Source organism: Schistocerca gregaria, chromosome X (genome assembly GCF_023897955.1).
Source record: "Schistocerca gregaria isolate iqSchGreg1 chromosome X, iqSchGreg1.2, whole genome shotgun sequence".
Taxonomy (NCBI): domain Eukaryota; kingdom Metazoa; phylum Arthropoda; class Insecta; order Orthoptera; family Acrididae; genus Schistocerca; species Schistocerca gregaria.
In genome coordinates, this window is record NC_064931.1 from 681,404,982 (window position 1) to 681,430,728 (window position 25,747).

Genomic DNA, 25,747 nt, shown 5'->3' on the forward strand with positions numbered 1-25,747 from the left:
TCCTGGACTTGGGAGGAACTATATGAGGCCGCGATGTGCACGCGGAAGGTACGATACGACAGAAAATTGCAGATATAGATCGGCAGAGGGCCCCGAAGACCCCATCCATGAAGCGTAGAAAGGATGTGATGACGCCATGTCGTATTATACGCCTTCCGCATGTCAAAAAAGACAGCAACCAGATGCTGACGGCGGGCAAAGGCAGTACGGATGGCCGACTCCAGGCTCACCAGATTGTCGGCGGCAGAGCGGCCTTTACGGAACCCACCCTGAGACGGAGCCAGAAGGCCTCGAGACTCCAGTACCTAATTCAAGCGCCGGCTCACCATCCGTTCAAGCAACTTGCAAAGAACATTGGGGAGGCTAATGGGACAGAAGCTGTCCACCTCCAAAGGATTCTTCCCTGGTTTCAGAATGGGGACAACAAGACTTTCCCGCCATTGCGACGGAAACTCACCCTCGACCCAAATGCGGTTGTAAAGATCGAGGAGGCGTCGCTGGCAGTCCACTGAAAGGTGTTTCAGCATCTGAGAGTGGATGCTATCTGGCCCAGGAGCGGTATCAGGACAAGCGGCGAGGGCACTTCGAAATTCCCACTCACTGAATGGAACATTGTACAATTCAGGATGGTGAGTGCGAAAAGAAAGACTCCGACGTTCTATCCGCTCCTTAATGGAGCGGAAGCCCAAGGGGTAGTTGGCAGAAGCGGAATTCATAGCAAAGTGCTCTGGCAAGCGGTTTGCAATGACGTCGGAGTCAGTACAAACTGCTCCATTCAGTGAGAGCGCAGGGACACTGACAGGGGTCCGATAGCCATAGAGGCGGCGAATCTTGGCCCAGACCTGCGATGGAGTGACATGGAGGCCAATGGTGGACACATACCACTCCCAGCACTCCTGCTTGCGTTGGCGGATAATGCAGCGCGCTCGCGCACGCAGCCGTTTGAAGGCGATAAGGTGGTCGATTGAGGGATGTCGCTTGTGACGCTGGAGCGCCCGCCGGCGAGCTTTAATCGCTTCAGCGATCTCAGGCGACCACCAAGGCACAGTCCGCCGCCGAAGGGACCCAGAAGAACGGGCAATGGCAGATTCAGCGGCAGTAACGATGCCGGTGGTGACCGATTGAACCACTGCATCAATGGTATCGTTATAGAGAGGCTCAATAACGGCAGTGGAGGAGAACAAGTCCCAGTCAGCCTGATTCATAGCCATCTGCTAGGGCGCCCAGAAGACTGATGCTGTGGCAGTGACAGAAAGATCAGAAAGTGGTCACTACCACACAGGTCTTCATGCACTCTCCATTGGACAGACAGTAAGAGGCTAGGGCTACAGATGGAAAGGTCAATGGCGGAGTATGTGCCATGCGCCACACTGAAGTGTGTGAAGGCACCATCATTTAAGATCGAGAGATTGAGCTGCGCCAATAAATGCTCTCAACAATGGCGCCTTGACCAGTTGCCACTGACCCACCCCACAGATGGTTATGGGCATTAAAGTCGCCCAGTAACAGGAAAGGTGGAGGCAACTGAGCTATCAGAGCAGCCAGGACATGCTGCGCGACATCACCATCCGGTGGAAGGTAAAGACTGCAGATGGTAACAGCCTGTGGCATCCACACCCGAACAGCGACAGCCTCTAAAGGTGTGTGGAGAGGTACAGACTCGCTGTGAAGAGAGTTCAGGACAGAGATGCAGATGCCACCAGACACCCTTTCATAAGCTGCCCGGTTCTTATAATAACCCCGATAGCCACGGAGGGCGGGGGTTCGCATTGCCGGAAACCAAGTTTCCTGCAGAGCAATGCAGAGGAAAGGGTGAAGGCTGGTAAGTTGGCGGAGCTCAGCTAGATGGTGGAAGAAACCGCTGCAGTTCCACTGGAGGATGGTGTTGTCCATGGTTGAGAAAGGCGTGACGGGACTGGGAAGGGAGATTACGCCGCTGGGTCACCTGCTGCCTCTGATTTAGCACCTGTGATAGTGCTTTCCATGGCGTCTGATGGACCGGTGAGATCGAGGTCCTCAGTGGATGCCAGAATCTCCACCGCATCCTCAGACGCAGAGCTGGAAGGTTGCGGTGGGATGGCTGCCACCGCGAGTTCCTTGGGCTGAGAGTTCTTCTTGGGTTTCTCACACCGTTCCTTGGGTCGCACCGGCTGGGAGGGATTTACCGATTCAGTCTCCGGGACGGAGGAGGATCGTGAAGCCCTACGACCTGCTGATTGCGGGCACTTACGCCATTGTCGGCCGTCAGGCTTCTCGCTGGCGGAAACCTGGGAAGGGAGGGACCCAAGGGACCCCTTGCGAGTGTGAGAAGCCGAAGAAGTTGGACACTTCTCCGGCTTAGAAGTGGGGACGGACGTCCCCGATGGGTGGGATGGTGTTGCTCCTGAGGTAGGTGGCGCAGGAGCAACCCGGTGGGTAGAGCCCCCCACTGGCGAGGGGGCAGGAGTTGTACTACTCGTCAATCCGGCCACAACTGGAGAAACAGACGGGGCTAGCACTGGTATTGTAGCAGCAGCGTAGGAAGATGTCATTCTCACAGGATGGAGTCGGTCGTATTTCCTTTTGGCCTCAGTATAGGTTAGTCGATCCAGGGTCTTGTATTCCATGATTTTACGCTCTTTCTGGAAAATTCGGCAGTCTGGCGAGCAAGGTGAATGGTGCTCCCCGCAGTTGACACAGATGGGAGGCGGGGCACATGGAGTATTGGGATGTGATGGGCGTCCGCAATCTCGACATGTGAGGCTGGAAGTGCAGCGAGAAGACATATGGCCGAACTTCCAGCACTTAAAGCACCGGTTCGGGGGAGGGATATAGGGCTTAACGTCACATCGGTAGACCATCACCTTGACTTTTTCCGGTAACGTATCCCCTTCGAAGGCCAAGATGAAGGCACCGGTAGGAATCTGATTTTCCTTCGGACCCCGATGAATGCGCCGGATGAAATGTACACCTCGGCGCTCTAAATTGGCGCGCAGCTCTTCATCAGACTGCAAAAGAAGATCCCTATGGTAAATAACTCCCTGGACCATATTTAAACTCTCATGGGGTGTGATCGTAACGGCAACACCCCCCAACTTGTCACAAGCGAGTAACCATCGTGACTGGGCAGAGGATGCTGTTTGTATCAGAACTGACCCAGAGCGCATTTTTGACAAGCCCTCCACCTCCCCAAACTTGTCCTCTAAATGCTCGACGAAGAACCGAGGCTTTGTGGAGAGAAAAGACTCCCCATCAACCCTTGTACAAACTAAGAAGCGGGGCGAATAACTGCTACTGCCATCCTGAGACTTACGTTCCTCCCACGGTGTGGCCAGGGAGGGAAACGTTTTCGGATCGTACTTCTGAGCGTTAAACTGAGCCCGAGAACGCTTAGAGACTGCTGGCGGCTGGCCACCAGCGAGAGACGATGTACCACGCTTCATTGCGGGTCATCCGCCCTGATGCCACCTACTCCGACCAAGGGCCCTCCCCATGGGCGCCACCCAGCCACGGCAAGAGCCACCTGGCAGGATGGACGTTGCCGGGAGTCCCGATACCCCAGGAGGATAGGCATCTACTCCTTGGCATACGTGGGGAGCTAACGGCGCAGGCATCAGTAGAGCGATCCCTGTGTTGTCAGGGGGCTACAACCAACAGGGTACATGGCGGCCCCACCACAACGGACTGGCTACCGTGCTGGATGTTAGGTAACATGTGGTCCATGGTCGCCATCGGTGCAGAAAGAGGCACTGCACAGTACAAGGTGTTATCTGCATGCAGAAAAAGAGTCATGCCCAAGAGATGGAGAGCGGACAGGACTGCAGTTCAATGGTGTATAAGCTGGTGAAAGGTCTGATCGCAAGATGGACACAATGCACCAAGTAAGGCGCCCTTCCCCAATCGGCTCGCTCTTCGGAAAATTTTGAGAGATGGAGGTCAAACCAAACAGGGGACCATCATACAAGGCCGAAAAGTTTGAGACTCCATTTAGTCACCTCTTACGACAGGCAGGAATACCGCAGGCCTATTCTAGCCCCCGAACCCGCAGGGGGATACTAATAAATGTAAATACTGAGTATTGTACACTGACAGATGCGGGTACAAAACAAAACCTTTAGCCAACAATAAGAGTTCAGAGTGTAAAGCACACAACAAGCTAAGGAATTTAAGCAGATGGCGAGGTGAGTTTTAGCTTTCTGCTAACTAAACCGTATGTAAGAAGGGCTCAGAAGCTGTATTATAACACTGATTTATTCAGATATTGTAGTGTAACACTAATTTACCACATATTTTAGGTTTGCTTAACTGTTAACACTCACAAGTTGCACTACTTAAACGTATACAAGTGAGGTTAGAGAATTCACTGTCAGTATCACTTTTCCTAATAAAACGTATAAAAACTGCTACCTTCAATGTATCGAGTCTAAATGACAATAATAAACATAAATACTGACTATTGTACATTGACTTAATTGATAATCCCACGTATTTAACATCAGTTATGAATGTAAACAAATGTTTGCGTACACACGAAACTGTTATAAACAGAATCTTCACTTTTCCTATTCAGACACAAATAAAAAACTGAAACCTTCAATTTATCAAGTCTAGCTGACACTAATGCATGTAAATGCTATAGAATATACTGCAAAAATATTAATTAATTGCTAAATTACTTATCTCGTAACACAGCAAGCGAAAAGTGCTCGTAGCTGGAATCAGGGCGTCTTGGTGCAAGACATCCATGTTGTATTGGCCAGAGACAGCTAGTGTTTCCTCTTTTATTTAAGAAAAATTCATTGAAATTTCCCTCTCCTATCTTTGCAATGACTGGTTTTTATGATCAAAGCTTTTGTTTAAAATTTTCCACTACTGCCCAAATGAAAACTAATTATCTGATACTTCAAAAATTCTTGATGGACAACTGAAGAGGGTAGTATCCCTGCCTACAGCAGCTATGATAGCAGGGGTAACGGAGGTGTTGGAAATCAGCAACAGGGAAGTCACCATGGATGGCTGCGAGAAGCAAGACTGGTGAGTCATGTGGGTGGTACTGCCAATCCATATGTAAACCTTGCTGAAAGACTGCCTTGGGCACTGGTTTCACACTGTATGAAGTGTCTAGTCAAGAGTCATATTGCTACACATACAACAGCACTGGTGGACTTTATGATTTTCTTGAAAAAACACTTACTTTGTCAGACAAGTGCAGCTTTTTTGCCCCTGGCATTAAGGACCTGGGCTACATATCCAGCAGCGCCCATGTGTGACCAGTTGACGTTATACAACTTTCCAGCATCCACCTACTGGAAACAACTAGTCTTTTCTCGTCAGACTCACTTGCTGTACTATGTTTGTACCCAAAGCAGCAACCAGACACACAAAAAAGGCATCAAATTTGTGTGGTCAGCATCATGTCAACAGGCTTTTCAATACCTTTAGGATTATCTAAAAACAGCCAATTACACATCGGACCTGTGACTGATGCTCCCAATTGATATACCAAAATATGGGATTGGGGCAGTTTTGCCCCATAAAATCTCAGATAGCTCCAAAAGATTAATTGTCTATAACTCAAACATTATTGTTGTTGTTGTCTTCAGTCCTGAGACTGGTTTGATGCATTTCTCCATGGTAGTCTATCCTGTGCAAGCTTCATCATCTCCCAGTACCTAATGCAGCCTACATCCTTCTGAATCTGCTTAGTGTATTCATCTCTTGGTCTCCCTCTACGATTTTTACCCCCCACGCTGCCCTCCAGCACTCAAACATTAACAGCAGTATAAATAAACTAGTCACAGAATGTAAAATAGACTTTAGCGATACTTTATGATGTAAGTTTGATTTATATTTGTGTAGCAGCAATTTCCATCTGACTGTAAGCCATTGATACTGCTTTTCTAGCAAAGGTCCAAGCTCAAGGAGAAAACCGGGCCAAGTCTACAGTGGTACGCATTGTTCTTAAGCAGTTATAACTATGAAAGCCACACTTCTACCTTACACACCAACATGCCAATGCAGACACAATGTCCTGCTTTCCCATTGGTCCTGACATCAAATTTGATCCCCAGGCAATGGTTCGTTTTTCATTCTACCACCACCTGTGATAAATCCTGGAACATCCTACTGACAACGCATGATGTGCCCAAAGTACCAACGACCTGGTACAGTGACACAGTTGGGGTAGCCTGAGCATTTACCAAAACAGGCAGACCTGGGATTTCTTAACAATTTTTTGATGAAACACAGGCTCAATGCAACAAACAGCATATTAACATTAGCCACAGACATCTATGAATGATGAGTCCTAATTCTGCCTCCGCTATGACTCACCATTCTTGAACTACTTCATGGGTCACTAGGGGATAATGCACATGAAGGAAGTTGGCAGCACATGTACCGGTCTAGTAGTGACTGTGCAGCTGAACATGGATTCCACTCCTGTTGTACTTGCTCCCTGAAGCAGGTGGCTCCTGCACGACATTTCTCTCCATAGCCATGATTATCCATGGAAGAGGGGAGGGGGAGAGAGGGAATAAACACACACACACACACACACACACACACACACACACACACACACACTGGAGAAAAGCATGTTGATTTTTCCAGGCCATTTCAGGGAGATACGTGATTGTTTGTGGTAGATGCTTTTTCCGACTTCCTTTTTGTGATGTGGATACCATCATCAACCGTTCATGCTACCATCCACACCATTTCTATGATCTTTGGCATCAGTTTGTGTGGTGCTACCTCAATTGCAGACAATGATCCCAGTTTACTTCAATGCAATCCAAACCCAAAGTCTTCTGCCACTACAACAGCACTGAACAACTGACCACCTCCCCCTTCCACATGGCCCTGACTCAGAAGCTGTGAAGTCAGTCAGAATGTTTGAAACATGAGACCTTGTTGACAACGTTGACTGAGGAGGAACTATGCAGATTCATTACCAAGTATAAGTCCACCCCTGTCAAAGGGGCCAGTACAGCTGAAATATTGTACTGATGCAGGCATCGAACCCTGTTAGACCTCCCACCATCCATGCCCAGCTGAAGTACAGGTTCGGCCATTTGGAGGACACCAATGCCCGGGTGCCCACATTTGGCTGATATACATGGTGGACCCATGGGGTCATCCTAGGCCATAGTGTACATCAGCTGATTGATGTTGCGGCTGGTCCCAAGGTCATGGCCTGTCACTGAAATCAGCTCCAACTGCAACTGCATTCATAAACAGTCCCATTGCCTCTAACTGAAGGAGCTCACACCTATACAATCATCTTTTGTGCCACTAGCCAAAACTATGAACTCTGTGCCCCCTTGCCATCCACTCACAGGCACAACCTATGCCACACCCATAAGCACAAAGATGAGTGGACTAGGGTGCGAGAGCCCATAGACAAGGAACCACTCCCAAAGTGAATCCTCCCCCCCCCCCCCCCCCATACCAAATCTGCCTCCAACTCCACTTCCTGCCACAGGACCATGCCAGGTCATTGGAGCTGGCCATGCTGCTGGATCTCTTGGTGGGCACCTCAACTATGCCTCACCCCCGCCCCCTCCAACACCGGCAATGGTATAAACCCTGCCATTATTTACCCTACGTGCAGATTTAAACAGGAAGTACTAGTATCACCATTTACATTGGATATTGATAACAGTGGCGACTCTTGCTAGCAGTGAAATCTATGCAGCCAGCTGCAGAAGATGAGAACTTAAATCATTAGTTATTTAGGAATTAGACATTAACCAATGTTTTATTTATTTCTCTTTGTTGTAATGTTAAATCTGAAACTGGTCTATTTCAGCTGAAACCGGCCATAACAGTTCATAAAACATGATCTACACACTTTAAAAAATTTCAAGGCTGAGTCATTCACCATTTTTGTGTTACACAAGCTCAAAGTAGGGGACAAAATAAACTGTGGCAATTTTTAAACTTTCTTTTTTTTTCTTTTTTTTCCCCTGCGGTAATTTTTTTTAATAAACAAACTTCACGAAGTGCCTTCCAGCAGTTCTCCAGGAAAGTTACTTGTTATCAATCCTATTTAACTACAACAGTTATTTGTGTATGAGTTCTAGAAGTTATTAATGTATTAAAGAAGCTACCACTTATTTTACCAAATTTGTGCTTACTTTGATGCCATACTGCTAAATATTACCAACTGTAATGACTCTGGTGATGCACTTTATGTTGTTTCGGTTGTGGGCAGGTCACGGTCAGGATGCTGATGGATCACTATCCCTGGATGCATGTGCGTAGTGGCATGGTGAGTGGGTGCTTGTCCGATGCCCAATGAGCATTAGTAAAGCGGCATTAAAGACCCAACACTTATTGTCTAACAATACACAGATGATGTGGCAACATTGCACGCTGCTTGTGGAATCAGAGCAGTGGCAGTGAATGCCCAGCCAGGAAGGTGCCAACATCAGCATGTGGACCATATCGTTGCAGCAGAGGTGCCCAAGTGTGCTGAGGTAGTGGGTTGCCCACTGCACATCAGCTGCAGCTGCAGAGTCTGCCTACAGCAGCAGACAGGAGACTGCTCGCCCATACTATGGCGGAAGAGTGGCCACCCATCCAGGCTCGTGCTGGAGGCCACAAAGTGGCCCACTGATCGAAGCGGACTAAGTTTCCCACATCAGACTCTGCATGGAATTCGGCTAACAGTGCCCACGTCTGCAGGGTGGGATTTGCAGCAAAATGGATGCTTGTAGATCGCTAGATAAGTAAATGGCAGTCCAGGACTGATCCCTCCTCATTGCAGGTCACTGGCTGCATATATCTGTACTGAAAATAAGAAATACTTATTCGGGCCTCACCCATGATTGTTATGCTAACATCCTGGTTTCTTCACCTCAACTCCCAACAGAGATGCAACCTGGGCATGGGGAATCAGCCATCCGAGTTGTGGATGCTCCATCTTCCTGCTGTGCTGTATTTTGGTACGTCTGACTGCCCAGCCTGGCTATGGTGTGAAGTAACCAGCTCAGTGATGCACCCATAATACAACGGTATCTGTGGCTTCCCGTTGTTGAAATTCAGTCCAGCCATTATGGCTTGACCCACTTTCCTTGGCTTCTTATGTTGTTGGGGAAGGCATCATGTTGCCGTGGATGGCATCTGAATTTTTCCCAGTTGCACCAAGTACATTATTTCGTGGTACAACACAACTCACTATTTTTATATTTAATGCTGATATATTTTTGTTATTTTGATGTGCTGGAATTTTATACATTTGCTAATATTTTTACTTTTTATGCATACCATAACCAAGAAATTATAACGAGAATGTGAAACCAAAATTGGAATAATAAAAAAAAAGAAGAAAAAGGCTACTACTCATCCACAAATCATTGTAGAAATGTACTGTGAGTATTAGACACACGTGCACATATTCATTTCCATACACACACTGGCTAACATGTGCTTCAGTTAAGTGGTCAGTGGCAGCCACCAACAATTATCACCCTAACAGCCAGGCTGCCACCAACACTTAACACACACGATGCACTAGCCCTTGTGCACCTGGAAAAAAAACTATGGGCAGATGTAACAAACTATATTAATTACATTTGTACAACCATATATAGGCAATAGGTAGTCTGTTCTTTTCTAATTACAACCAAGAAATTAGCCACTGAGGACACTGAGCAATTCGTTGCCAACTTAAGACATCAAGCATGCACACTATATATATATATATATAACTAGGCTTTTCAAGGTGTTTTAGCACAAGAGTGGCTAACATTTTCTGGAGGACAGATGGGCTCAGATGTTGCTCCTGGCATACCACATTGCACAACTGGTTGTTTGTCAAAAGAACTTGAGTCACTGAATGAATTTTGACTTGCTTAGTAAATACCATTGACATTATGGTCTGATTATGACCTTTAAGCAGATTCATGAAGCCTTGCTTCTCTCTCAGTTTGTTTCCTGCAAAAGTACTGCTGCAATCCTTTCACAAAAACATGGGTCATTCCATGCCAATTCAACCAATTTGAGAAAATGTTCCAGCTGATAGTCTCATATTTGGCTGAAATTTAGCACACCAATGCTACCCAGCGTCGAACACTCATGTACAAAATTTTAAGTTCCTCTGCCAATTAGTTCCAGAATAACGGCTTGTGAAAGAAGGTGGCGTGACCTGGAAATTGCAACCCGCATCTGGCAATCTATCTTCAGACCCAACTTCAGGTCTTAATAACTTTGGAACTATTCCACACACTCCAGTGAAATTTTTACATCCCAGTAACATCTACTTAGAGAACACACTCTATGAATCAAAACACCAACAACATATTTCCATGGGAAAATAAAAAATTCCAAAATGTGGTTAAAAATGTAATATGTTAAAAGGTACATATTATAGGTGCCCACTATGCCAAATATAATTCTCTCAAAAAGGGTATATATATGTGGTAAGCTTAATGTCCCCTAAACACACACAGAACTCATCTTGCCCATATCAGTCGCACAAACAGAGTTACATGCACACGAAAATACAAAAATTTGAATGATATATGTCTCAAAATTTCAGCATGTTATTGCAAGAAATTTGTGTACAATGGAAGTTGACAGATGTATTTGGTGATGTGGCCATTGTTCCACAACACAATTTTGTAAAAACATATCGTGAAATGTTCTGCCTCTTCTTATCCTTTCCCACAACTGTTTAATCACTATGCAACAACATATAGACAGATTAACACAACTTATCATTAATGTTTACTGCACCTTAACTGTTAAAAACCAGTCGATTGTGCTTCGAACAGAAGTTCTCCCACTCTTTAGCTACTGTACTCTGTACATTGAGTGGAAAATTGTACTGTCTTCTTGACACTGTGGTAGGAACTGGAACTGTCATAAGAATATGTTCAAAAGGAATCCAACACCTGTCTGCGAAACGTGGCTAATGAAATGATCTTGCTGGTCCTGCTGGTGCCATGAAGTTCACAAATACATCACCTTCTGCTTCACAGCACTCTGCAACACATCCTAAGTACCATTTGTCATCATAAACAGCAATAACATAGCAACCTGGTTGTATGTTGCTGCTTTTGATTCTGAATCCTAAGTCAGACAGACTGTGAAGACACATGTTGTGCATGAACCTATAGTTATAACCGGACAGTCTGCTCATCTGCACATTGTCAGAGTCCGCTGGACAGAAGTTATGATGGCTTCTTGTGCCTGCAACAGTTTTAACGTGTTCTAGTCTGCTTTTTAGCAACACTTTGACTGATTTTACCTCATCTTTCGAAACATAGAATGATTGTATGCCAGAGATATTTTCTGTAGCCAGGTAAATAATTGAAGAGGTGTTAGATGTGACCTTCTGTAGGGTGCTGCAGACTAGCTTATGCCATGCGCTTAATGGTAGCACCAATACCACCACATCCATTTTTACCATGACTTGCTGTGAAAAAATTCTGTTCTGCGTGAATCTGAAAATCATGGTAATGCATGCATACATTTTTAAGATTTTTACAGTTTTTGTACTGACTAGCTGCCCAATCACAGAAGTATTTCGCAAAATGTATGTGAGGCAGCTTGTTTTTCACATATGCCATGACAGTGCGAATGTGAGTATGAACTGCAATGGCATCATGAATTAAACAGTCACTAAAAACACACAGGTTCATGACAGACACATCACCTGACTCACCTCTATAGTAAATCACAAATGGATGGAGTGTTGCTTGACTGTTGTCCCAATTATATACTTGGATGGAATCTTGAACTATAAATGCATAATTTTCAGAAAAGTTTAGTATTACTATAATTTCATCTTGTTTCAAATTATCCTTACAAAACTGGAGATAAGCCAATTGTGCTGTTGCTGTGAAGCTGTGTGTGGTCAGTTTGTCCGTTTTTTGACAACACATTTCAACAAAATCTTCCACTTTACTTTGCTTTGTTTCAAGACTTGTGCGATCCATGTGTGTCCATTGTTTATAAGAAACAAGTTCATCATCATCCATAAGGAGTTCACCATACAGTTTGTTATTAATGTGTTCTGCAAGATTTGCCTTGCCAGGACACTTCTCACACCTGTGTATCATGCACTCGTAGGAACTGATGTCACACACTAGCAGCTTTTATTGCACCTTTGTAATCCAGACCAGAATCCTTTATAGCAGCAAACATCAGCTTAGCATTTTGATGGGTCTCACACACACAAACATTGTGTGTGCCCCTTGCGCTTACAGACACAACCCATTTTGGCTGAAGATTGAAAAAAGATGATAAACCTACTTTGGTATTCGGATACTTTTCCTTGAATTCTACATATAGTTCTGATATGTTGCATAGCAACAGTCTGCTTTGCATTTTTATACGTACATTTCCCATTTTCACAGTTACATAGTCTTTTTTTCCAGGCATTATTTGGCTGTAGTCATTATTTTTATAAAACTCCGACACGAGCACCTTTATTTCTGAACTGAATTGCTTACCCTGAGCCTGCTGAAGTTGTGGAAGCACTCCTTGGGTTGCATTTATTTTCCTAGCTTGCTGTACCTTTTATGTAGAAAAATTGAATTCCTTTGCAGTGTAGTCAATAGACCAGCTGGAAGGTGCAAGGGTAAGAATAGCTACTTTTTTCTAGCTGTGGATATGGCACATTTTTCTTTCAAATCGTGCTCAATTTAGTCCAAATCAGAGCATTTTCTGGCATGATTTCTGTTCCTTTGGAGCAGATAGTTCTTCCTCTTCCACCATTAGTGTGTCAGCTATTTTGTGTTTCAACTCCATTTGAGCTTCTTGTAGTTTTCTTCTACCATAGCTGGGCCTGTCTCTTTTCTCAACTTTGTGTGTCTTCATGGGAGAATAACCAAGACCAGTCACTGAAGTATTTAATTGCTCATCTGCTGTGGTTGTAGGTGGCTGATAATCTTCATCACTGTCATGTAAATTATGAGAATATTCTTCATTTTTTATCAGTGTAACACATCTGGAACATAAATTTTGTCCTGGTTTCATGTTAAGTCCCATGCACTGATTCACTTTCAGTACTGACTTTATACCAATTTCTCTGAGGCTACACTTCACTGTCTTCTTATGAATTCGAAATGGATCAAAACAACTTCTTTGTAGGAAAGAATACTTATCCAGAAACACTTTCATATGATGATAACAAACACTAAAGTTTCCTGGAACTGTACTTCTTGTGCCCACAGGGTGTATCCTGGATCTCCATAGCAACAAATCTTGGTCTGATTCATCCAGATCATACAGTACAAAGTGAATGCCACATTTTGTTCCATATGTTGTTTTATGACATTCAGATGCTTGTGCTCTACCAATACTGCAACTTGTTTGAACAAAAGCACCACTAGTACACTCTTCCACCTCCATACTGACTTTCCATAACAGTAACGACCAGTCTGAACTAGAATCTTAGAAACATGAGTAACCTGTAATTGTTGCTTGTTTCCTTTGTTGTTCCTGCCTAACAATGACTCATTCTGTCCCTGAAAACTATCATTGTTTAACTTTCTGTTGCCTAATGGTTCCCAACAATTGCTGCAGCTTTATCTGAAACAAGCTGTCTGCATCATCACTATTACTTGCTAAATCGTGTTAAAAGAAACGTAACCAAGTACATCTCTGTCAACTTTTATTGTACACAATTGCCTTGCAATAACAAGTTGAAATTTTGCCACATATTATATTATGGTCTACTTTTGCAGTGTTTGAAATTTGGCTTGGATATCACTTGTCCCTTTTGTGCTACCATACTTAGAAAATCCATGTTTTCCAGGTAATTTTTCAAATTTTTGTATTTTCGTGTGCATGTAACTCGGTTTTTGTGACTGATATTGGTATGATGAGTTCTGTGTGTGTTTAGGCCACATTAATCTTACCACAAAAAATTTATACCCTTTTTGAGTGAATTATATTTGGCATAGAGGGCGCCTACAATATGTACCTTTTAACATATTACATTTTTTAAATCACACTTTGGAATTTTTTATTTTCCCTCAGAAATACGTTGTTGGCATTTTGATTCATGGAGTGTGTTCTCTAAATGGATGTTACTAGGTTGTAAAAATTTCACTGGACTGTGTGGAATAGTTCCAAAGTTATTAAGACCTGAATTTGGGTATGAAGATAGATTGCCAGATGCGGGTTGCAATTTCCGGATCATGCCACCTTCTTTTACTAGTCATAATTCTGGAACTAATTGGCAGGGGAAACCAATACTTTGTACACGAGTGTTCCACACATGGTAGAATTACTGAACCAAATTTCAGTCAAATCTGAGACTATGAACTGGAGCCCCTGGTTGAACTGACATGTGATGACCGACATACCATTTAATTTAGACAGGGCTTTATGTGCTCTTGATAAAGCAAGAGCAGCTAAATTAAGAAATTTAACAAAAACTGTGCCCATTATACCAGAATGACATACACAAGAAACATCTGCTCTGCTATCTTGCTCAAAGACTTCACATGCTGAGGGCAGTAAACAAATGGAACCCGCAGAAAAAGTCAATTTAGTTTGTCACTTCTTGACCATTCTCTACTAAACTGTCAGTTATGAAATGAGATTATTATTATTATTATTATTATTATTATTATTATTATTATTATTACCACCACTCGCCTGGTTTGACATCCTGCCCCTCTTTTTTTTTTTTACCTCGCACTTAATACTGGATGGGATTATTTGTAATCGGGAGAACAAGAACTTTTCAGAAAATTTGCACTCTTTATTGCCTGTTGTCTAATAACTTTCTGTTTTGGGCGACATAAAATTAAATATAGGATACATAAAAACAGTAAAGACAAGAGACAAGCAATACAGTACACATTTCTTCAATCCTTATCTGCTAGCACTGTTTTCTCTCTAATCTTGCTACAGCTTTACATAGCATTCTTTCCTTTCTGCAACAGAATCTATTACCTCAACAAAGTTCGTCAAACGTTTTGCTACATGAAAAATCGAAATATCATTGTCTAATACTGCGTAGGCTGTTAATACAAATAGTACCCAAGACTGGTGTGGTTTCTCGATCTGATTATGTATATTTTCTCCTGTCTGCTAAACAAAACAAAATAGGCCTTTCTCACACTGCAGAAATTTTAACACACACCAAATAAACGAGACCGTTTTGGCACAAATGGTCATTTTTATAACACGTCAGGTCAGAATATAATTCACAAAGACCAACATAAAATGCCTATTAGGCCTACTGTAAGCAAAAAGCTTTATGTTAGAAAACAGTTTCACATTTCATTCATATGCTCCAGTTTCTTGAGCATGAGATCGAAAAGTAGTAGTACGAGATTTTAATATGAATTTGGAATTGTCATATACTTCCCTAATATGTGTGATGTCCCTGTTTCTCCTCCTTCCTCGTTCTAACAAACAATCTCGTCATGACTAACTCTGGAACTATTACTGCCTTTGTCAAAACTTATTCGCCAGTTAACTTCACTAAGCCAGCCACAATTATCGGTTTAGGTATCCGGGATTATTCTCCAGTTAGGCGTTGTTATGTTTCTACAAACCATTTTCCGCGCTACTTCCAGAATATAACTTACGCGGCTGCTAGATGGAGACTGTACAACTGGCCCTTACTAGTGTAGTGATATGGCCAAAAATATTCTGACAATATTTCATTTTCCTGGATACACCGAGAAGATAATATGTAATCTTTCTGACCTGTTATTCCTGTTAGTCATTTATTTCCATTCTCGTAGTCTGAATCTATGGATTTCCCTAGTAATTATAACAATGCTGTTCATTCGCAAACCCAATCAACCACATAATCAGAGAGAAATTGGTTTTCACTCGTTCGGCTTTACTCTGCTCAGCTTGTATAGCTCGGTCCCCTTTTGCCTTCAGGAAAGTTTATTTCTAGATGCGATGAGGATTCCCCTGACAGAGACATCACGTACACTATGCACGCATTCAAAAATCAACTTATGATTTATTTATTTTTTACCAAGGGTCCAAACTGCTGATGTCATCGGTCCCTAGGCTTACACACAACTTCATCTAACTTATGCTAAGGACAACACATACACCCATGCCCGAGGGAGGATTCGAACCTCTGACGGAGGGAGCCGCATGAACCGTGACAAGTCGCTTCAGACCAACAGGGATGCCCATCAAAGTCATTTGAGTAATCAATAGACCAACATACGCTGGATGCTAGGCACTTTGTGAAACTACATTTTTACTCATTGAGAATACGAATTTGGCGCCCCCCTCCCCTTCTTCTAGATCCGGGCCCACTGCGCATGCGTGAATCTGGCAGCTTGGTCGCAGCAGTAAAATTTTTCCTGGTTGCATCTAGCTGTTTGCTGCGACTGCTTACACAGCAGGAGCCACATTTCTGTAGCCAGAAATGGGAGAAGGTACTACTCATATGCCACTCTACTGCGCATGAGCCCACTCGTAACTGCTAAAACAAATCTAATGTGAACAGTTGTGATGTCACGCTCATCGGAGGCAATTTGTTGTTATGAAGCATTGCATAGTCTTCCTAAAGCCTTTGACATGCTTTTGCTGTTGGCAAATGCTTGTATGAACACTGTTTTGTTGTTGTATATGGCACATTTCCTTTGCAATTTATGTTTTATTTTCGGTTTTTTTCCCCTTCATTCACATTTTATTGTTGCAGTATTATTCTGCAGTGGCGGGATACAGTAATATCCTTTGTTAGAGTATTGATTCTTACCAGTCAACATTACAAAAATTTACTGAAAACTAAACGAAAAATTCCTGGAATTCTAAAAAATTCCTAGGTTTTTCTCAGTTTTCTCCCGGATGAAAAAATTCATGGGTTTTTCTGGATCTCCCGGCTGTCCTGGGCCGTATACACCCTGTAATAATAATGGCAAAACACAAACTGAAATTAGTCTGTTATGGGCCGATGGAGACCACAGGTCCCTTACACCAAAGTACACAAGAAATATCCCTGAACAACCTCTGAACTTTTGTCAGCACAGTTTGAAATAACCTCATATAGGAGAGGTCCTCACACGAACATGGTTCCTAATGTTGTCACTGGAATGGAATAATAGAATTTGATGGCACCAGGGCCTCACGTATCAAACTGGACGCTTTTCACACTATGGTCATTGCTGAATACATGAATGACAATGTGAGGAAGTTGGCAAAGTACTACTTCACAATGAAACTAATTAGAAAGTGCCAAAGTCTCAATGTTCTGTGGTGACCTAAAAATATGCACATTCAAATATGAATCCATTATCTTTTTAAATAAAAACCCTTTGCTTTTGTACGAATGACAAATTCAAAGCCATGTGATGAATTCAATTCTTCTGAGAACTGCCTATTTTATGGGCTTCCCAGGTAAGTCACCACCCAGTGTAATATCACAAAATCATTTCCTCAACCTCCTTTAGGTTAGCGCAGGGTGGAGCTGAGTAAATGCACGTTTTTCACTAGTGAATAACTTATTCTGTTTTATTTACATAAAAATGTTTTACATTAAATAACAACATTTTTATTTTTGAGATCCATATACAGGGTGTTACAAAAAGGTATGGCCAAACTTTCAGGAAACATTCCTCACACACAAAGAAAGAAAATATGTTATGTGGACATGTGTCTGGAAAGGCTTACTTTTTCCATGTTGGAGCTCATTTTATTACTTCTCTTCAAATCACATTAATCATGGAATGGAAACACGCATCAACAGAACGTACCAGCATGACTTCAAACACTTTGTTACAGGAAATGTTCCAAATGTCCTCTGTTAGCGAGGATACATGCATCCACCCTCTGTCACATGGAATCCCTGATGCGCTGATGCAGCCCTGGAGAATGGCATATTGTATCACAGCTGTCCACAATACGAGCATGAAGAGTCTCTGCATTTGGTACCGGGGTTCCGTAGACAAGAGCTTTCAAATGCCCCCATAAATGAAAGTCAAGAGGGTTGAGGTCAGGAGAGTGTGGAGGCCATGGAATTGGTCCGCTTCTGCCAATCCATCGGTCATCGAATCTGTTGTTAAGAGCGTACGAACACTTCGACTGAAATGTGCAGGAGCTCCATTGTGCATGAACCACTGTGGTGTCACCGCCAGACACCACTCTTGCTAGGTGGTAGCCTTTAAATCGGCCACGGTCTGGTAGTATACGTCGGACCCGCGTGTCGCCACTATCAATGATTGCAGACCGAGCGCCGCCACACGGCAGATCTAGAGAGACTTCCTAGCACTCGCCCCAGTTGTACAGCAGACTTTGCTAGCGATGGTTCACTGACTTCTACGCTCTCATTTGCCGAGACGATAGTTAGCATAGCCTTCAGCTACGTTATTTGCTACGACCTAGCAAGGCGCCATTATCTGTTACTATTGATACTGTGAATCATGTAATGTCAAGAGCGACGTTCGTCATTAATGGATTAAAGTTAAGTATTCCACCAGCTACGTCCGTTTTTTCTCAATTCTAATTCCCTTGTCATGTTCCAGACCTCACGCCAGCCTGCGTGAGCTAAAATGCATGCATTTCGGCCTCCTTTAGCAATACAGGGTTGGCTCTCCTGCCAACCACAACAACCACATGTTGTGTCGTACTTGTAAAGGCACATGTTCTAGCAGCACAGGTAGAGTATCCCGTATGAAATCATGATAACGTGCCTCATTGAGCGTAGGTGGAAGAACATGGGGCCCAATCTAGACATCACCCACAATGCCTGCCCAAACAATCACAGAAAATCTGTGTTGATGACGCGATTGCACAATTGCATGCGTATTCTCGTCAGCCCACACATGTTGATTGTGAAAATTTACAATTTGATCACATTGGAATGAAGTGTCATTCGTAAAGAGAACATTTGCACTGAAATGAGGATTGACACATTGTTGGATGAACCATTCGCAGAAGTGTACCTGTGGAGGCCAATCAGCTACTGATAGTGCCTGCACACGCTGTACATGGTACGGAAATAACTGGATCTCCCGTAGCACTCTCCATACAGTGACGTGGTCAACGTTACCTTGTACAGCAGCAACTTCTCTGACGCTGACATTAGTGTTATCGTCAACCGCACGAATAACTGCCTCATCCATTGCAGGTATCCTCGTCGTTCTAGGTCTTCCCCAGTCGCGAGTCATACGCTGGAATGTTCCGTGCTCCCTAAGACGCCGATCAATTGCTTCGAATGTCTTCCTGTCAGGATACCTTCATTCTGGAAATCTGTCTCGATACACACGTACCGTGCCACGGCTATTGCCCCGTGCTAATCCATACATCAAATGGGCATCTGCCAACTCCGCATTTGTAAACATTGCACTGACTGCAAAACCACATTCGTGATGAACACTAACCTGTTGATGCTACGTACTGATGTGCCTGATGCTAGTACTGTAGAGCAATGAGTCGCATGTCAACACAAGCACCGACGTCAACATTACCTCCCTTCAATTGGACTAACTGGCGGTGAATCGAGGAAGTACAGTAAATACTGATGAAACTAAAATGAGCTCTAACATGGAAAGTAAGCATTTCCGAACACATGTCCACATAACATATTTTCTTTATTTGTGTGTGAGGAATGTTTCCTGAAAATTTGGCCGTACCTTTTTGTAGCACCCTGTATATTAATTAGGTTCAGAAAATAATGTCACTGAATTGATGTCCTCCTTAATGACACAACTTCTGAGCCTCTCCTCAAAGCTCTGCATGTAGGAGAGGGAGTAATGACTTCATTACAGACTATTTGGACAATATTAGTAATTAATTAAGATTTCTTACCTTCCCTATATTGTGTGTGAACTGTGTACAGGAAAACTTTGTGAGAAAGTTAATTATTTCCTAAGGACACTGTAGCCTGTAGCAGAAGTGTTTCTCGAAGATGTACTCAACAGTTTCACCTTAAGGATTGAATGCTCATTTTCAAACCTAAAAATTTGTTTTTGGCAGTGAAGCCGTCCATTCGCCATTTGCCAAGTAAGCTGTAAATGAAATAATGACATGATTTGTGGCAAGAGCAAGTACACACAAATAACAACTATTTTGTTACTGGTCAAAACACAACCATATTTTAATAGTTCAATATGATGTTTCTAAATGAGAAATTTGCATATCTTTAAATTTCAAACACAGCTCAACAATGCCTAAGAATATGCCAATGATGTGTGTTCTTTACCATTTACTTCCAATTATTTGTATTTTCACAGGCATCTTTCATCCTGAAAAGAAGAGCAGTATATGTCATGAACCAGTTAAATAAATAAGCTTTCTCAATCAGCCACTGGCCTTGAGCAGCAGTCATTTATGGTTGATACTACAATGAAGTTTATCGATTTCATTTTGTATACACAAGTGTGATGACACACATCATCGAATGATGGAATCAGTAACAGCACACACAATATTAATTTTTGACTTCCAGGGCACAAGGATACTGAATGACTTTTCAAATACTCTATGAGAAAAACTGACAAAGGGCGGGCGGGGAGGCGGGTAAGGAGGGGCTGGGGGGGGCGGGTAAGGAGGGGCTGGGGGGGGCGGGTAAGGACGGGGGGGTCGGGTAAGGACGGGGGGCGGGTAAGGACGGGGGGGGGCGGGTAAGGACGGGGGGGGCGGGTAAGGACGGGGGGGCGGGTAAGGACGGGGGGGCGGGTAAGGACGGGGGGGGCGGGAAAGGACGGGGGGCGGGAAAGGACGGGGGGGCGGGAAAGGACGGGGGGGCGGGAAAGGACGGGGGGGGCGGGAAAGGACGGGGGGGCGGGAAAGGACGGGGGGGCGGGAAAGGACGGGGGGGCGGGAAAGGACGGGGGGCGGGAAAGGACGGGGGGCGGGAAAGGACGGGGGGGCGGGAAAGGACGGGGGGGGCGGGAAAGGACGGGGGGGCGGGTAAGGAGGGGGGCGGGTAAGGAGGGGTGGGTGGGTAAGGAGGGGGGCAGGTATGGATGGGGAAGAGGGAGGGTGAGAGAAGGGGAGAGCAGCTGGGTAAGGGAAATGAGGGAGGATAAGGGAACATGTCATTTGGATGAGCAGCAAGGTTTCTCCATAGTTGGTGCAAAACTGGTTCTCATATCAACAGCATGAAGACACACACCTTCTTTATAGAATCAAAGTATGATAATTATTCTAAGGTATTCTAGTCTTGGACTGTCAGTTACTTTTCGGTGGGTCCTGACTTGACATGCTGTAGAATGGAGACTAGGTGTTCTGCCGCACTATTTAGTGTCCACAATTGTCATAGATGGTTTCACTGAGCCCTCGAGAAGACGTATCTGAAACGGAGACCCTTAATACACCACAATGCACAGGGAGGGTTAGTAGGGCCTGGTGACACAATGGTAAACCCTGCTCTCAGATGAATTCTTATTATTCTTCGACACTTTGTGGACACAGATGAAGAACTGTGCCCTTCAGGTTGGCACATCATTCGTCATCAGATCGTAATATCAAATCTTGATGAAAGATAATGGTCACTGTTGTATTGAGTACAATAACCTGGCATACCTTGAATTACACAAAAGCAAGACTCGATACTGAGTGTAGTCTGCCGTTTCGATCTGGAGGGAGCTACTCCACATCTTTTGCAATGTTGCCATGTCTCCAAAGTAATGTTTGATATGCTCCATGAAGAACTAAGGTTTGGTCATTAAAAGATCTTGCATTAATTCTAGAACAGAATTGGTACTTTCGTGAGTGTGGCTCTCCATATAAATACCATTTTCCTTCCTACCATGGTGTATCTAAGGACGGGAACGATTTGGGGTTTTACTGGCAAGCACCATAATCAGAGTTCCAGTTTAAAGCAATCGGTAGGACCTTGCAGTCACTGGCTTCAGTCACTTCATGGCAAGCCGTTTGACCAGCTCTGACTGGGGGCTTGCTCCATGGGTGCCACCCAGCCATGGCAACAGCTACCTGGTTTTTTGTGGGGGGATCCACAGCCTCCAAATGTTTGATAAATGTAAACATCAGCCGCAGTAGGCTGTAATGCGATTTTTATTTAATCATGTCAATGACAAACAATGCTATAATCCATAATGATTCATGTCCTCCTCATTCAAATAAATGTGCCTTGTTTCAAGTGATGATAAGTAGGATGACAAGCATTCCTCCTGTTAGTATGGAAGAGAGTAAAGAATTAGACATGTTGAAGAGAATAGCTTGTAGAAACGGTTATGATAATAGAATGGTTTCAGCTATACACAGTAAAAAACTGACTACCTCTGTAGAAAAGAATGTAGACAGTATTACACTAACAAAGGAGCAGCCTAAAGAAAAGGTGAAGTATGCTACATTGCCATACTATGGACGCATTTCTGATGAGATAGCTAAGGTTTTCTGAAATACGAATGTACAGATAAGTTTTTGCATACAAAATCAAGAGTTCTCTATGCCATAGTACCCACAAGGCTGAAGTAATGAAGCAATCTGGGATCTACGCTATGTGATCAAGTGTCCAGACACCTGGCTGAAAACGTTTGTGGCACCCTCCACAGGTTGGGTTGTTTGGGGGAAGAGACCAAACACTGAGGTCATTGGTCATGGGATTAGGGAAGGAAGTCGGCCACGCCCTTTCAGAGGAACCATCCCGGCATTTGCCTGGAGCAATTTAGGAAAATCACTCCCTCCATGGGTAATGATGGAATTCAATACGATGTTGGCCCACCCTTAGCCTTGATAATAGCTTCCACTCTCGCAGGCACACGTTCAAGCAGGTGCTGGAAGGTATCTTGGGGAATGGCAGCCCATTCTTCACAGAGTGCTGTACTGAGGAGAGGTATCAATGTCAGTCAGTGAGGCCTGGTGCGAAGTCGGTGTTCCAAAACATCCCAAAGGTGTTCTATATGATTGAGGTCAGGACTCTGTGCAGGCCAGTCCACTACAGGGTTGTTGTTGTTGTTGTTGTTGTTGTGTAACGACTCCGCCACAGGCCATGCATTATGAACAGGTGCTCGATTGTGTTGAAACATGCAATCACCATCCCCAAACTGCTCTTCAACAGTGGGAAGCAAGAAGGTGCTTAAAACATCAATGTAGGCCTGTGCTGTGATAGTTCCACACAAAACAACAAGGGGTGCAAGCCCTCTCCATGAAAAATACAATCACACCATAACACTATCACCTCTGAATTTTACTGTTGGCACTTACATACGATGGCAGATGAGGTTCACTGGGAATTTGCCATACCCACACCCTGCCATCAAATTGCCACATTGTGTACTGTGATGCGTCACCCAACACAACGTTTTTCCCCTGTTCAATCGTCCAATGTTTACGCTCCATATACCAAGTGGGGCGTCATTTGGCATTTACTAACATGATGTGTGGCTTATGAGCAGCAGCTCGAGCATGAAATCCATTTTTTCTCATCTCCTGTGTAACTGTCATAGTACTTGCAGTAGACTCTGATGCAGTTTGGAATTCCTGTGTGATGGTCTGGATAGATGTATGCTTTTACACATTACGACACTCTTCAACTGTCGGTGCTCTCTGTCAGTCAACAGACGAGGTCAGCCTGTACGCTTTTGTGCTGTAGATGTTCCTTCTCATTTCCACTTCACTAGCACAATGGAAACAGTGGACCTAGGGATGTTGAGGAGTGTGGAAATCTTGCGTACAGATTTACGACACAAGTGACACCCAATCACCTAACCATGTTCGAAGTTTATGAGATCCACAGAATGCCCCATTCTGCTCTCTCACAATGTCTGATGACTACTGAGGTCGCTGATATGGAGTATGTGGCAGCACAATGCACCTAATATGAGAAACATATGTTTTTGGGGGGTGTCTGTATACTTTTGATCACATAGTGTATAAAGTCAGTTGTGATGACTGAAAAAATTACTTGGGACAAACAGGGAGAAATTTTGGAACTAGGCTGAGGAAACAGGAGTATTAGTACCAGCAATAAATCTTCATTTAGCAATCACTTACGTGCAAACAAACATACTGCTAATGGCCCTAACGCACAAGAGGTTTTCATGTTATTAGTAAAGGTAGATTGATGACTATCTATGGAGAAATGGAAATTTATACTGCTTTTAATAAGCATCCAGAATGTGTTCTAAATGAGCACACAGAGTTGAAAATCAGGAATTTCCCGCAGAATTTTTAAAAAAAAGGTGTTATGTTATGCTCTGTTGCATTGTATTCTGATGTTTGCTTTTGCATTTTAATACAACCTCTGATCCTTTGCTGTATAATCGGGTTCATTTTTAATGGCTCTTGTCTTTGACAATTTGGATTTACACTGATCAGCTCATAAAGGGTTTTCTATTAGTAAAATCTTAATAATGTATATCGAGACAACAGTATACTTGTAATGTCCCTATTACATTGGGTACACAGCAATTACTCCTTCACTTTGTATGGCAAGTGTTTTTTGTTTGCTGACCCTCCCTACATTTGTATCTACTGACACATTGTTTATCCTCAATAAGTAGCTGTGATGTATACAGACAATGTAGTGCTTTTCCATGTTGGTTTTAAAGGTGCTTGACAATGACAAGTAGTCAAAATTAGCTAATCGCAGGGTTAAATAAAAACTGCATTACAGCCTATTACACACCATGCTTAAGTTTATTAAATGCCTGGTTTTGTGAGTGTTGCCAGAGTCCCAGTGGGGACGTGCACCCACAACCTCCTGTTAGTGATGAATAGGGTAGCTCTTACTTTTCAAGTTTGATTTTTTCCCTGTGTTATCTCCTTGTTTGTTTCATTACACAAAGAAATGAGTTGAATGTAATTTGATCTCCATAGAAAAAGGGTAAAGTAGTGCTACTAGGGCCCATATTTGGAAAAAAAAAAATCAATTACTTTTTACCTAATAAATATTAGTCTAAAGTAGCTGATGAAGCAATTACTTTCAACTGAATTATTAAATTTGTTGTATTTACTAAGTCAACCTATAACACAATTATGTATAATGCTTTTGAGGCAAACACAATGAGAAAAATCAAATCATAGGTGACACATTCAGAAGACAGATACCATAAATGATTTTTCAGTCTTTGTTAAGTGACAAGAGATATTTATAAAGTTTTGAAAGAATTCTGAAATCCACATATGACGCTTTGGCTGCAGAAGGGGCCAGACACACGCACTTCCAAGAAGTTGCTCAATACCACAATTTGAAAGAATAAGAGGAAGTCTTGCTACCACACAATTATCTGTTAATGCTTACTGCATTGCTTATTCTTAAATTGGTTCTTGATTTCAATAGCTTTTTTCTTGCAGTGTTTCCGTCAGGACTTGTGAATAGAACTCCTATCTACACCTACATCTATATACTCCACAAGCCACTTGTAATGACCGAATCATCTGCCCAGAAAAAAAAAGAAAAGTCACTGCAGTATGAATATTAGCAGTATGCCTTGCATTATAGGTAGAGACATACAGTGCAAGCCATTTTTGTGAGTTGATTAAGAGGTCATACACATTGACAAAGTGATGATTTCATGCCCACTGGTTGCAAATTGGAGCTAGAAAGTGACACAGCCACATACCACCTGTAAGCAAACAACAAAAAAAATGTCATATACAAATTCTCTCAAACGTCAAGCAATCAGAGTTCCAGATCGAGAAGAGTTAGGGATCAAGGAGAGTTCCAGCCACAAGCCTCAGAAGACTAACAGCCTACAGTGGATAGTATGCGAGTGAGCATTATACTCAGTCTTGTAAACTAAAGACTTGCAAAACTTCCCTCTGGACTAGGGTTACTGGTTTCATCGCACCTTTGTCTACATGTACCTACATCACTTTCATTGTGACGAGTACTTGAACCTATGCGTCCAATTAGGGCAAT

General features: G+C 43.4%; 1 protein-coding gene across 2 annotated transcripts in view; it reads right to left on the bottom strand.

Annotated features, from left to right (window-relative positions):
* The window catches only part of LOC126297588 (presequence protease, mitochondrial), a 58,163-nt gene that overhangs the window by 11,044 nt on the left and 21,372 nt on the right, over nt 1–25,747 (bottom strand). Inside the window, exons 2-3 of one of the 2 annotated variants that reach the window (XM_049988563.1) lie at nt 20,120–20,162; nt 19,726–19,925 (exon numbers count right to left, since the gene is read on the bottom strand). The gene's annotated coding sequence lies outside the window, so the exon portion shown is untranslated. The remainder of the gene's footprint in view (nt 1–19,725; nt 19,926–20,119; nt 20,163–25,747) is intronic. The other variant, XM_049988562.1, reaches the window with a different exon arrangement.